Source organism: Pelodiscus sinensis, chromosome 1, assembly GCF_052426305.1.
Source record: "Pelodiscus sinensis isolate ZL-2025 chromosome 1, ASM5242630v1, whole genome shotgun sequence".
NCBI classification, from domain to species: Eukaryota; Metazoa; Chordata; order Testudines; family Trionychidae; genus Pelodiscus; species Pelodiscus sinensis.
The window spans coordinates 235,442,431-235,457,343 of NC_143052.1; the positions used below are offsets into that span (position 1 = coordinate 235,442,431).

The 14,913-nt window shown below is 43.4% G+C and overlaps 1 protein-coding gene across 2 annotated transcripts in view; it reads left to right on the top strand.

The window, feature by feature from the left end:
* Nucleotides 1-14,913, top strand: part of NPAS2 (neuronal PAS domain protein 2) — a 168,652-nt gene that overhangs the window by 45,044 nt on the left and 108,695 nt on the right. The window lies entirely within an intron of this gene.

Consider the following 14,913-nt stretch of genomic DNA (forward strand, 5'->3'; position numbering starts at 1 on the left):
AATGGCAGTGGTTCTCCTCCATCTGTAGTCCACAGGCCACTTATAGCCCAGTTGGCACACAGCTGCAGTCCGTATGACATCTTCTTGGCCATTCAGGTAAGTATATGGTGTGGACTGGCCCACAGAACCACACAGAGAACTGCATATATGGCCCACAGTGGTAAACAGAGGTTGAGAATAACTGCCCTATAGAGATACGTAATTGTAATGAATTGGCAGTGGGTACATTATTTCTGATGCTTTCTTGATGACTTTATAAATCACAAGTGATGGAGCATGAGGGAAACTAGTGAGTTATGAAAAGTCATTAATTCGAAGAGGAAATAACATATTGGAATCCTAATCATTATTTTATTAGTGCAACAGCATTTGATCACAGAACTGAACATTAGTGGTAGCTAGGGTTCAAATGATCGTGACTTGATGGCATTTATAATATGTAAATAAAATAAAGTCCAAACCAGGGATAAAGTAGGTGCTTTAGAAGGCTCGGTTTCACAAAGCTGAGAATAATTATGAACCAAATCAACTGGGAGGGAGAATTTAATCAGGAAAATGTGAATGATACAATCAAGCAAGAAAGTTAAAAAATTGACCTGGCTTAGAGGGGAAGTTAAGGCGACTCTAAAAAGGGGTGACTTGATTACAGTCTATAAGTATCCACATGGGAAACATATATTTGATAATTGTCTCTCCGGTTTAGCAGAAAAAGCTATAACGCTGAAAACTGAAACTAGACTAATTCAGACTGGTAATACTGTGTATCTCTTTAACAGTGAAGGTAGTTAATCATTGAAACAATTTACTAAGCATTGTGGTGGATTCATTATCACTGACAATTTTAAAATCAAGATTGGATTTTTAAAGAGATTCTGTAGTTCAAAAGGAATTATTTTGAAGAATTTCTATGGGTTGTGGTATGCAGGAGGTCAGGATAGATGTTCACATTAGTTCCTTCTGGCCTTGGACTCTATGAATTTTTGAATTGTGCTTTCTCTGTCTCTCTTTGAGGTAATCTTCACAGTTTTGCATCTGAAATCAGAAACAATTGATCTCACTGTAGGTTTTAAGATTACTTATAATTTTTTTAAAAAGCAATCCTAAACTGTGTTCTTAGAATCTTTGATTCCATGTTAAAAATCTCTTATTTCATATGAAGACAAAACTGGAAAGATACACAAAGTGACAGAAAATATATTCACATGCCCTTGCACATTGTGTAGAGAAACAACCATCACAGCACTCCCAGGGGCCTTTCCTTTTCAATATCTTTTGGTGGGCTCCTCCTGGGTCTCAAAACTATCCTGGATTAGAAGCAAATATTGAGCATGCTTTCTCTTAGGGTATGTCTACACTACAAAGTTAGTCCGAACTAACAGACGTTAGTTCGAACTAACTTTCATAGGCGCTACACTAGCGCTCCGTTAGTTCGAACTTAATTCGAACTAACGGAGCGCTTAGTTGGAACTAGGTAATCCTCATTCCACAAGGATTAAGCCTAGTTCGAATTTACTAGTTTGAATTAAGGGCTGTGTAGACCCTTAATTCGAACTAGTGGGAGGCTAGCCCTCCCCAGGTTTCCCTGGTGGCCACTCTGGCCAACACCAGGGAAACTCGTCTGCCCCCCTCCCGGCCCCGGACCCCTTAAAGGGGCACGGGCTGGCTACGGTGCCCGTGCCAGGTGCAAGCCTGCCAGCACCCAGCCAGCAGACCCTGCACCTGGCACGGATCGAGCCACCCACCCGATGCCCCCCAGCCCTCCCCCTCTTCCCGGGACCAGGCTGGCGGCTCCCGGGAGCTTGCCCGGGACCGCAAGAGGCTGGCACCCGCCTGGGCTAGTGCGGACATCGTGGACCTTGTGATTGGGAGTGGGGTGGGGTTGCAAGATCTACTCTGATGTGGATCCAGTGGTCCTATAACCCCAACCAGGACTTCAGAAGGGTTGCTTTTGAGTTCTGTAGGCTGAGCCACAGATTGAAGATGGGTGGGATCCATCTCCCCAGGCCCTTGTGTTGTTCCCTGCAAAAAGCTAAATACAGTTAAACTCCAGTGGTCCAGCATCCATTGGTCCGGCACTCCTGATGGTCCAGCACCATCTGGAACCTGGAAGTGCTCCGGGCAGCCGGATAATTGGAGCTGCTCTGCCCCTGGCTTCCCTGATTCAGCCGCTGCTGAAACTGACCAGCGGCTGACTTGGGGACGCCTGGGGCAGAGCAGCTGGGGTGCTGCCGGGTTGGTCCCGCAGCACCGAGGGGCGCATCCCCCCCACTCCACCCCGACCTCTCATAGCCCCCCCTTCCGATAGTCCGGCATATTTGATAATCCGGCACCCCCTGGGTCCTAAAGGTGCTGTTTTATCTGAAGTTTACTGTATGTGGGCTTTTCACAGAATTCATGAATGAATTTTGCTCATGAGTAGATTTTCACACCATGCGACTGAGACCTAGCATCCATACAAAGTTAGGTCAACCTTGCTACATAGCTAGGGAATGTGAAAAATCCAAACCCCTGAATGCAGAGGAGCCAACAGATGTTCCAGAGCCCTCAGCAAGGTAGAAGGGGTGGTTCTAGGCTCCCAGAGGGGACGGGGCTAGAAGCAGTCAGCTCTCACCGCAGCCAGGAAAACAGTACATCCCCGTCTCAGCCCTTAGCACCACCCAGAGCGCACCACCCAGCTCTTCAGCAGTGATTTAAAGGGACTGGGGTTCTGGCCACTGCCACTGCTACAGTAGCAGTGGTGGCATCTGGGAGCCCTGGGCCCTTTTTGAATTGCTGAGCCCCATGGGCCCTGGGGCAATTGCCCCGTTTTCCCTCCTCCCCTGTTGGCTGACCTGCCCAAGTGTGTAGTTAAGTCAACCTAAACCTTGGTGTAGGCAGCATAGGTTGAGGGGGAAATTCTTCCATTGACCTAGTTATTGCCTCTCAGGGAAGTGGGCTATGTATGTTGAAGGGAGAGCGTCTCCTGTTGGCGTCGGTAGCGTCTATATTGAAGTGCTGCAATGGCACAGCTATAGCTGTGCTGCAGTCGTGTTTCAAGTGGGGACAGGCCTTTTTTTTTTAATCAGGAAAAAAAAAAGCAGTATCTTATTCTTATGCAGTTAGGGCAACATCCCAAGAGAGAATAGAATCCTACCCAATGTGCTCTTTTGGAGTAATATCACTGAGGATGTATTGCAGTTCTATTACACATGAGTGAACTGCTTTCACCAGTTTATTCTGTGCTGCAATTTATAGAGAAGACATAGATAAGCTTACTGTACTGCATTGAGTTGCATCAACCCATGTGATCTTCCACACTATTGGTGGATAATGTGATTGCTCTAGAGCAGGTCAATGCACATTCTCACTTCCAGTTATTTTGGGCCAATGCAAACTTACTGTACCATGAAAAATCGCATCACATAACATGGCATCCAGAATATGATGTATGCCGCTACTGTGATATTTTTATTATGCCTCAGAGAAAACGCATTTTTAATGCACAGCTGCAAAAAGAATTGCCAGTCTTACAGTGAAAAGACACAAAAACAACCAATATATGTAATTTAATATTACATATATTTTCCAACATTTTCCTTTACATAAGTAGGCAGATCTGCAAAAATACCTGAAGACAAGATATCTCCTACAACTTTCTGAACATGTTTATACTTCCAATGGGAGACAAATGTGAATTGAATTAGAACCTAATGTCATGTTTTGAAGTAATGTCTGTCTGGCAAGTTGTGAATTGCTGATGGAGAAACAAGAGAAAATCCTGGGCCAAATATGTAGTCTTGCAGTGTGGAGGGACCAAAACACAGCATTAAAAATATTACAACTTCACCAGGGAGTTCCTTGGAATTAACTGTGGAACAAACATCACATCCAATGTGATACATATAGTTGTAACTGTGCTCTTACAGGGATTTAAATCATTGGCACAAATTTTGATCCACAGCAGGGAACATGCTGTGAATTGTGCAGCGTGGTCAAACATCATACCCAATTGTTAAGTGGACCCTATAGCTTCTGTGTGTCCGCTGGCACTCTCCCAAACTATCTTTGAAAGATAAAGTGTGTAGGCTTGATTCTACTTTCAGTCAGATCAGTTTACCCTGGTCTAGATGTTTATCTCAAATTAGTTACTATTGATTTACACTGGTGGGAATGAGTGCAGAGTCAGGCCTTGTGTATCTAGTCCAGCTGGGGTGCTGCAAGATGTGGTAGGAGAGACCACAGTCGGAAGATGTGGAGCAGGCTCCCCTGATAGTGTTGCATTGGGAGTGAGGACTGGATGGTTTGTGAACTCAGAGTAGGTCAAAGTTCAGACTGAGCCAAAGGTCATCTGATTTGGCAGATTCAGAATATGGAAAAGCAGCTGTCCCCTAAGTCAGAGCTATCAGTTAAAAGTTTTACTCCATAGTGTTTGAGGCTGAGGGAGAGAGAGAGACCAACCTTCTGTGACTTGACACAGAGCTACAACTTTTTGTTTTTTAATTTCTTGTGGGAATACCAGATCTTGACCCTCCTTTTTCTTCATAGGCTCCAGGTAGAAGTCATTGCCATCTGAAGAATAGCGTGGAGAGTTCAAGATCTGTGAAGGGCTACGTATAGAAGTGGCCCTAGCCGTTTTGTCAACCAGGGTAGGAAATGACCTCCCCCACAAAGAGCAGAAAAAAATGCCAAGTGGCAGCACAGATCTCTGGCCTCCCCCTGAAAGTTGTTGCTGACAGTGAGCATTCAACTCATCCATCGCTAGAAGTGGCCACAGACTGTGGCAATGAGACTATTTGCATGGATTCTTTGACTCCCCTCCTGCACAGTGCCCCTATCAACAGTCTGTTAAGTCAAAGTTAGAGTGCCATCTGCTGAATTGTCAGTGCTGTTTCCACCAGTGTGTGGGTTTATCCTCAAGGTCTCTCATCCAAGCCGTCACCCGGCCTGTCCCTGTTTATATCATAAGATCAGAATTTAGCATCCCAACAATTTCATAGCAAGCTAGCTATGCAATTAGGATCTGTATTGGTAATTTAAATATTTGTTCTTCCTTGGATAAAGGGCATTCTAGAATCTTTCAGTATTTCTGAAATAATACAATAGACTATTCTACTGCAGACATTCTGCCAGGGCTCTGATCCAGAATCTAAGAACACATAGGCTATATCTAGACTGGCAAGATTTAGCGCAAATACTCTAAACGCAAGAGTTTTTGCGTTAGAGTATTTGAGTAAGAGAGCATCTATACTGGCATGTGCCTTTGCGCAAAAGATTTGCTTTTGCGCAAAAGCATCCATGCCAGTGTAGACGCTCTCTTGCACAAGAAAGCTCTGATGGCCATTTTAGCCATCAGGCTTTCTTGCGCAAGAAATTGATGTTACCTGTCTACACTGGCCTCTTGCACAAGAACACTTGCGCAAGAGGACTGATCCCTGAACGGGAGCATCAGAGTATTTGTGCAAGAAGCACTGATTTCATACAGTAGAATGTCAGTGTTCTTGCGCAAATACTCGTGGCCAGTGTAGACAGGCAGCAAGATTTTGTGCAAAAGCATTTGCGCTAAATCTTGCCAATGTAGACACAGCCATATTGTTTTCTAATGAAAAAGTAATTTATTCAGCTAAAAGCAGATGACCTGAACTTTGAAAATTATAATCAGTGTGTTAATTGAGCACACATACAATTATCTGTTGTATAGAAAGGCATGTGATATCATTTTACTCTTAAAACAATGGGGGAAATCCAGAAAGGAGGCTTTGACGAATGTTAGGACTTCCATAATAAAAAATGTTGTTGCTTTAAAAAGTAAAACGGAAGTATTAAACATTATGGATAACAGTGTATTATTCATATTGCATAAAGTGACTTGCAATAGTTTTTTAAACAAGTTGCTTGCTGTTTTTCACAATTTTATGGTCATTCCATATCTGCATATATCAAACAGAATGTACATCACAAAGTATTTTGCATCATTATGAGGATATGAAGCTTGTGGTCTTGGCATTTTTACTAGTTTTGTGTCACTGAAAAAAACAAAAAAGTATCAGACAGTCTGTCAGTCCACATAATGATATGCAATATTTTCTTACTCCCTCTTTAAATATAGTCCATGTCAACTGCTAAATCTGTGATAAGATGGGAAGTTAAGGAAAATTTTTGTTTATCAGACTGTAAATTCAGTTACATGTTTTTTCATTCATATGGAGTGTCCACATTACCAAATCCATTCTTTCAAAATAAGGGGCTGGTTACTTCAAAATAACTACTCCTGCTTTCCATGAGGAATAATGCTTGTTTTGAAATAGTTATTTCGAAATAGCACTAGTGTGGACACTCCACTGCTGCTTTTTTGAAATAACTGCTTCCCCAGAGTCATTCAAAGTAATTACTGTCCAGTGCCTCCTGTGGCTCTTAAGTCGAGGAAACACGTTTATATTAAGGGAGCCCCCAGGACTCCCCAGCTGACCCCAGGCTCCTCATGCAGCGCTGCACAGCTGATCCCAGCTTTCAAGTACCTCCTTTCGGCCCCCGCTTTGCTGCCTCTTTTTGATAGAGCAGGGGTGGGCAAAAGCCTCTCAGCAGGCTAGATCCGGCCCGCCTAGGGCTCTGATCCACCCCGTGAGGCAGTTTCAGGCCCCGCCCCCTAGTTCCTTGCCTCCAAGCAGGAGAGGGGCGTGAGACCTTCAAACTGCTTCTATTTAAAGGGCTCGCATCTTCCCTGCAGGGGAGGTACAAGCCTTTTAAATAGAAACAGCTGAAGGGGCTGTCATCTCTGGCTCCCTAGCAATGCGCTAGAGGGGAGGGAGCTGGGAGCCCTCTCAGCTGTTTCCATTTAAAGGGCTCGCCTGTTCCCTGAGGCTGAGTCTAACTTCCCAGCAACAGCAGACAGAGGCTGGGGGAGCTGCAAATCCTTTTAAGTGCTTCTATTTAAAGGGCTGGCACCTTCCCTCTGCTTAGCAGCAGGGGGGAACAGGAGAACCCTTTAAATAGGAACAGCTCAAAGGTGTCCTGCGTCTCCGGCAATGCACTATCAGCGCGGAGAGCTACAAGCCTTTGCAGCTGTTTCTATTTAAAAGGCTCTTGTGTTTCCCCAGCTGCTTGGCAACGGGTTGCCTGACAGGCAGAAGGAAGATGCCAGCCCTTTAAATAAAAGCACTTAAAAGCGCTTGCAGCTCCCCCGTCCGCCCAGTGTTGTTAGGAAGCCAGAGATGTGAGCCCTTTCAACTGCTCCTATTTAAAGGGCTCGCCTGCCGGGTGGCTGTAATGCCTGGCAGTCACCCCGCAGGCGCAAGCCCTTTACACAGAAGCAACTGGAAAGAGCTCACAGCTCTGCCCCACTAACCAGTTGCCTGGGAGCTGTCCAGAGACACGAGCCCTTTCAACTGCTTTTGTTCAAAGGGCTTGTGCCTGCCGGGCAGCTGCCAGGCAACACGTTACAAGTGGGGGGGCAGGAGCTGTGAGCCCTGTGATATGAAATCTAAGCCTCCAACCCCAGACAACGCTGGGAGGAGGCTAACTCCTGGCACCCTCCCCTCTGCTTCAGGTCCCTTCCATTGGCCAGAAGTCAGGGGGCAGGAACCCCATGCTAAGCAAAACTCCGGGTAGGGTAGCTCTCAACCCCGCCTCTTCAGCCCCAGGTCTCCTCCATCCCTCTTGCTGGATTCTGGAGCTTTCCTCAGCACCATCTTGCCCAGGAGCACATCAGAAAAAATCTGGGTTGGGCTGTGTGACGGCGCGTTGGGGGTCCCCCGTCTCCTGCACCCCGAAGTGGCACAAACAGACTGCACCAGCCGGTGGAATAGAGGAAGTTTATTGCCTCTCCAGGATACAGCACAGCACAGATGTAAGCTGGTCACAGAGCTGGGCTAGGCTGCCTCAGGGCCCCTTGAGATGGGGGAGACTGGGCCCCTAAACTCCAGCCCCTTCCCTAGGCTGTCTCCTCCATGCTCCCAGACACCAACTAACTCACCCTCTTCCAGCCCTGCCCCTCAGCCAGGGCAGCATTCCACCTTCCTTTGTCCCTCTCCATGGGGGGTGGCTGGCCATACTCGTTTGCATAGTGACTCATCCTGTTTTGCTGGGTCGTGGTACCCACGGCAGCCAGTGGGGGTTACCCCAGAGCCAGCAGCATAGAAACCAGCCAGGTACCCCCACTACGTCACAGGCTGGTTAATGGTTTTATTTGGTGAGTGTCTTTTAATGAATTAATAAACCACATGCATATACCATTCATTTCACTAAATAAATATTCTAACTGAAAAAAATAATTTGTGTTCTGAAGTGCTCCTGTGTTTCAAGGAGTTTCAGAAAGTTAATCATTGGAAATTTTAGCAGCTTCCTTCAAGAAGTAGCTTTAAATGCCTAATAACCTATCTCTTTACAACTGGTTTTGATAAAAATATCTAGATGCCATTTTTATAATCAAATGTGGGAATCTCTTGTAACTGAATATGCTTAGTGTGGGTGGGAGCGGAAACAAGGACTTAGATCCTATTTCATGGATCTTAGGTCCGGAAGGGCCTCAAAGTCATTTAGTTTAGTCCCCTGAACTCATGGCAGGACTAAGTATTAATTTTCAGTGCCTTATGCCTTTTCATGAAAGTGATGTGGGCTCTACAAAACTAAAATGATCAAGTAGTCACTGGAAAATGTTACTAGTGACACATGCAATTTTCTTCCTCCCTTTGGGATTTCTATAACAGCTCTTAATACAATCTGTGGCACAGTTGTTTCTGAAAGAGTATTACTTAAGAGGGGGGTAAAACATGTAAAGGTCATTCAAATATGACCTTCCGCCTGAGGCCCCGCCCCTTCCGGGTCGGCCCGTGGACACTTCTGAATTTATGAAGTGGCCACCCCCTTCAAAAATTATTGCCCATTCCTGATATAAGACCATTTAAAATGATTATGGAGGAATTTTCCTTGTTTTGTCCAGAGTCCAGTGATGACAGTAACTTGCTCTGTTTCAAAACTACTTTACAATAGTCTTGATTGGAATCCATTACAAAATAAGGAAGCATACTGTAGCTCTGTGACACTCTTTAAAGCACAGATACCCATCCTTGTATACTCTCTTATTAATTAGGTACAGGTACCCTGTTTCAGGAAGTGGTCAGTTGACTCATTTGTCTTGTCACCTAAGAGACAGCATGCATGCTACTTGTTAACAGATCTTTGCTCAGCAATCAGCTTTCGGATCACTTATTGTTCACAGCAGGAATTGACTTTGCAAACATAGGTGTAGCCTCAAAGGACAAAACAACAATGTCTTTTTCCCAGTGTGCTAGCAGGAAATTTGAATTGCTGGAAAACAGAGACAATTAAAGATGTCTATCCAAGACTGGTATTGGATGTCACCAGGAGGGCTTCCAGGTGACTGGCCCAGAAGCTCAGTCTTCACCCTTCCACATTTCCATACTTTCACAGGTAAAGGAGCAAGGCCATTTTATTCCATTTCTTATCGGTGGACCAACTTGGTCTCTCTTGTTGGAAGTGCTAGAATGAAACAATCAGAATATCCAACCAAAATGATAATTGTCTTCTCTCACCATCCAATCAGAGAATGAGATTTCACCTTTAGGGTTAGAGTTTTTCAGACTCTGCAACACATCTTGTCCCACCAGCTTCTATATGACAAGTTAGACCATTACTGTTAGTGTGATCTCTGGTCAGCAACTTATCTCCTCCACAAATGAGTTTCTGTGGGCTCCTCTGCAGTGCATCCCTTGGCGAGTTTTCCTGTTGTGCTTGCTCAAGTTGCAGTTTCTCCAACAACACATTTCTAGCTGCTGAAGTTTCCAGTTTAAAGTACATATAATTTATTTTAAAAAATCCTTCATATTCTTTCTTGTTCTTTAAACTTGTTTTTAAACAGTCCATTATGTAATGCAAAATTACATCAAGGACTGCCATCTTCCCTCAGGCCAGAACAGAGGTATAAATCTTCCAATTCTCTTCTGTTTGTTTTAACAATGATGAGAACTTGATATGCATGGCTAAGTTGAGTCTGTGCGTTATTAATCAAACAGTCACCTTTTTGATTATTCCACTGTTTGATCAAATGCCCTTGTAAGCACACTATTTGGTTTCAGTTCTTTATTTACTGACTCTTTCAGCTCAGTTGAGTTTCACCAACATGATACCAAGAGCATGCTTTATTACAGATATTAGCCTTACTTTTTCACTATTTAAAAGAAATTAATATAAATGCAAGCTCTTTCATTCCCTAATAGGATTAATAAGGTAAATCCTGTCATCAGAGTTTACTGTGTATTGTCCAAAGTTGACTCACTTAGTTGACTTCCCTTTTATACATAAAACTTCATTAAATCCACAATATTTGATTCCTTCTAGTTCCCTATTTCTCACAACTATACCTGACACATCTGATAGTAACTTAGTATTTAATATCAATTTTTAATTCATTTATTCACAGATGGTGGGGGGGAGGGAGATTTCTTTGGCTGCACTGACAGTATATTTATGTAAATGTTAGACACTCCAGTTCTTGAAACAGTGTGAAGAAATCTTGCTATTAAATGTTACATTTTTTTCTCAGTCCTCTGTCCTGTCTTTCCTAAAGATTATTGATGCTTGAGCAATTCTTAAATAATAATAACCCATAATTTTGGGGGCCTTAATTACTACCACTGTTTTCAGAGGCATAGCCATGTTAGTCTGTATCTACAAAAACAAGAAGTCATGTGCCACCTTAGGAAATTATTTTGAAATAACTAAACTGGAAATAATAACTCCTAAAATAACTATTTTGAAATGAGCATATTCCCCGAGGAAAGCAGGAGTACAGATTTCGAAATAACCAGCCTGTTATTTCGAAATAACAGGCTTGGTAGTGTGGATTCTCCACTTATTATTTCAAAATAAGGGGAGTTATTTTGAAATAACTCCCTACTGTAGACCAGGGCCCAAAGACTAACAGATTTATTTGGGCATAAACTTTTGTGGGTAAAAACCACTTCGTGAGATACATAGAGTGGAAATCCATGTTCTAGCATATCAAAAGAAGGGAGTTACTTATCATGTGTAGGACCAGTGTTTTTATTTTCTCAAATCACTGCATTTTTGGTAGTACTGCAAAAAATTATGTCTTAATGCAATTACTAATAACCATGTCAGCACAGACCTATGATAGTTTATACGTTGAGCTAATTGAACAAAGAGGCATATCACTTCTCTGTGAGGAAGCTTTTAATTACTTTTCTGAACTGATTCCAGAGATTAATGGATAGATAAAAGATGCTTTATTGTTTCATTTATCTTTATTGAGATGTCTGTATTTGTGTTAAGCTCGACCTTTGATATTTTACTCTTTCTTTGCATTAGTAATTGAAAAATATTTGAGTGCAAACAGACTTTTCCATTTGTGAATTTTCCATTATCCCACTGTAGTTACCAAAAGTTTTTTTGTTTGTTTTATTCAGTCCTTAGCAGTGATAAATTCCACTGTACACAGGGTTAGAATTTGAACATTTAACAGCATACTTCAGTGAAGAAAACAGCATAAGATTTACTGTACTGAATCAGAGTTTTGATCCATCTAGTCCAGGCCCTTGTCTTTGGCTCTGGCCAGCACCATACACTTCAGAGGAAGGCATAAGAACCCTGGGAGCTGGTATAGATTAAAAACAAATCTAACATGGAACAACACAGTATGGGTAAGATTTGATGGGCCCCTCTGGCGGTGTAATGAGGGCACAAGAAGCTTCTTCTTTGCAGACTCTCTGCAAGGGTATATCACAATTGTAATCTTTCACAGGGTAAGAGCAGAAATGTCATCATGCTTTTGATGCAGAGGCAGAGGATTGTTGGAGTTAATATTTGTATTTATTTTCACACGTCAGATAGCAAAATATTTTGTTCTTTGAGTGATGTCACCGTGTGTGCTCTGCTGTTGGTGTTGGATCATCCTGGTGTTGCAGACTGGAGTTTTTCTAGCAGTATCTGGTTGGGCGGCACATGCGCAGCAGGTGGCTCATGCCTTTTGCGCCTTAGCAATTCACGTGCACGGCCTGACTCCCCTCAGTTCCTTCGTTACCGCCCCTGGTTGCAGATGGAGCTTGATCCTTCTCCTCATTGGCCTGTTGGTAGAAAATAGTTAGAGTTAATCAGGAAATTATTTCCCTGTTCATTGTTTAGCTTGATAGTTAATTAGTTACTTTAAAAAAAAGACTGGGTTTTTTTTTCATGTAAATAGTTCAAACAAATCCTGCTGATAAACATCACTCAGATAGGATAGGCCCCAGTTGCAGCCTCTCCAGAACCAAAACCTCGGCATGCACAGACCTTGGCGCTGCTTCCGACAGCACCAAAGACAACCGAATTTCAGGAACCAGACAAGTCTGCAGCACCGCTCACACCGCAGGTGCCGACCAAAACTTTGGCACTGAGAAAGGCAAAGTCGAAGTAGCTAGACCCTTACTGTGCACACCAAGCCCAGAAACAGCACTCTGACCACTGGCACTGATGTCCCCTTCATCTGCACCACACTTAATGGCACTGTCAGAGGAGGCCATGTTTCAGCACCATTCTTCCTTGTGCAGTCATGATCATGAAGTGCCAGTGACAACTTTGGTGCCACGCTCCAGATCACCACACAACACCTCTGCAAAGCACCCATCTCCATCACCACCATCATCAAGAGTGTCTCCCCATTCACCCAGGTCACCAGTGCTCTCTCACCACAGTGGCTTTGATGATGACTTCAGGAGCGTTTTCTTATCTCAGCACTCTTCTTCTGCTAGGGCACATGCCACAGTATCCTCACCACCCTCCATGGTTCCCAGACTGGTCTTATCATCCCCGCTATCCTCCACATTGGTCCCTCTAGCATCACTGGTCATCACTGAGAAACCATTCGATGGCACCTTCAACACTTGTCCATAGACTGGTGCCAGCCTCTCGCCCTCATAGTCCTCCCCCTCCAACGGAGGACTTAAGATACTGAAGAGGGACGCATCATTGATGAGGTTGACCCTGACCAACCTGACACCTCACCAACTGATAGGTCATCTTCCTCACCTGATGAGACAGTCACCCCAGACGATTCATCACCGGCAGATGACTTGAAGCTCTTCAAGAGAGTTGTTATGAGTCAAAAATAATCTTACAGAATAATCTTAATCTTACAGTTAAGACTATTTTCAAGACAGGCTTTTTTAGGCTATTCACTATTACACTGTTTCTTCAGATTTCTGTCAATTAATTTAATCACCGGTCACAGTAGTATCTATGTATGATGTCTCAACACCTAAGCCCCAGTCCTGCAAAAGTTTATACACATGCTTATCTGAATCCTATAGGACTACTCGGAGTGAATGAAGTTAAGCATATTTTTTCTATTCATAAATCTTTGTATGATCAGAGCCCTGGATATTGCAGTTACTAGTGTGTTTTTTATATATATGAAAATATGTATATGAACGTATAAAACAGGATATGCAGATCAGTGCATGGTGTTCTATATTCACTGCAGGATAGCAAAAATAGTAAAATAGGGCCTGGCAGTTTATCCAATGTAATTGACATGCTTAGGGCGTTCCTGGTAACAAGCTATGAATATCAGAACTGAAGTGCAAATCAGTATACCTTATTGCCAGACTTCAGGGCTCTAATATGCTGTGTGAGTATACATTTGGTACAGTTGGAGTTTTTTAAACCTGTCGTCCCCAAATTATGGGTCACACCCCAACAGCATGGTGCAGAGGAATGTCCAGAGCCCAAGCCAGTCGCCCTCCCCAGGATGCAAAGAGGGAACACCACCCAGCCCTGCTTTGACCCAGGTCTGCTCCATCTCTGACCTGGCTCCAGTCTCTGGCCACAGCTGTGACCTTGGTTCTGCTCCAGCTCGGACATGGTCTGCTACTGGTGAGGGAGCACATGAGAGGAAAATGTGGGTACTGCTATTTTAAAGAGTATGTCTCTGTACAATCGAGTTATAAGGGCATGATCCTGCATCATTTTTTGAGGAAGAATGGCTCTTGTGCAAAAGGGGGGTTTTGCGCAAAAAGGCGCCGTCTACACAGCACTTTCCCTTTTGCGCAAAAGGGAAAGGAAGAGGAAATGCAAATGAGAGCACAACATATGCAAATGAGTGCTCCATTTGCACTTTCTCTTCCGGAAGAGGATCGTAGTTTAGACATAGCCCAAGTGTGCACAATGAGCTAGAAAACAGCTTTTAACTTCTCTGTGCCTCAGTTTCCTTTTCTAAACTGTGGATGCAAATACTAATTTACTGCAGAGGATGTTCATGTGAGTGTGTTCCTTTGAAAATGCCTGTCTATATAACTGCTAAGCATTGTAATTTTCCCCAACTAGACATTTTCTCCCCAAAGTATGCAGAGTGTGCTAAATTGTTGTTATGTCTTGTCACAGCCCAGATTCATCATCACTATAGTTAGCTTGGAATGCGAGGTGACTCTGAAGAGACCATTAAAATCACATTGTCAGTTTATCACAGGGAACAATATTACTGAACTGACCTACTTTTTTTGTACATCTACAGAAGGCTGATGCTGGTTAGCATTGGTGGAAGGGGGCAAGCGCACCAAAGACCAGTCTGAGCTGTACATGTGGCAGCCTTCATTGATAAATGTTATTTTGTTAGATCTTCTATTTTCTATAGTGATTGGAGGAATCTGGGCAAAATTTTAGTCACATGATACATTTGGTCCATTTACCAAAGGTTGAATAGTATTAATAATTAATAAAAGTAAAAATCATGCACATAGTAACCTTCCATCAGAATCTTCAAAGGACTCAACAAACTTTATGAAGGGCTTGACTCGTCTCATTTCTTCTTCTTCTCCTTTTCTTCTCCCCCTCCCTTCTACTGGGAGTGCCAACTTCAGGGCATCTGAAGAAGTGGGCTGTGCCCACGAAAGCTCATGATACCATCTACATATTTTATTAGTCTAT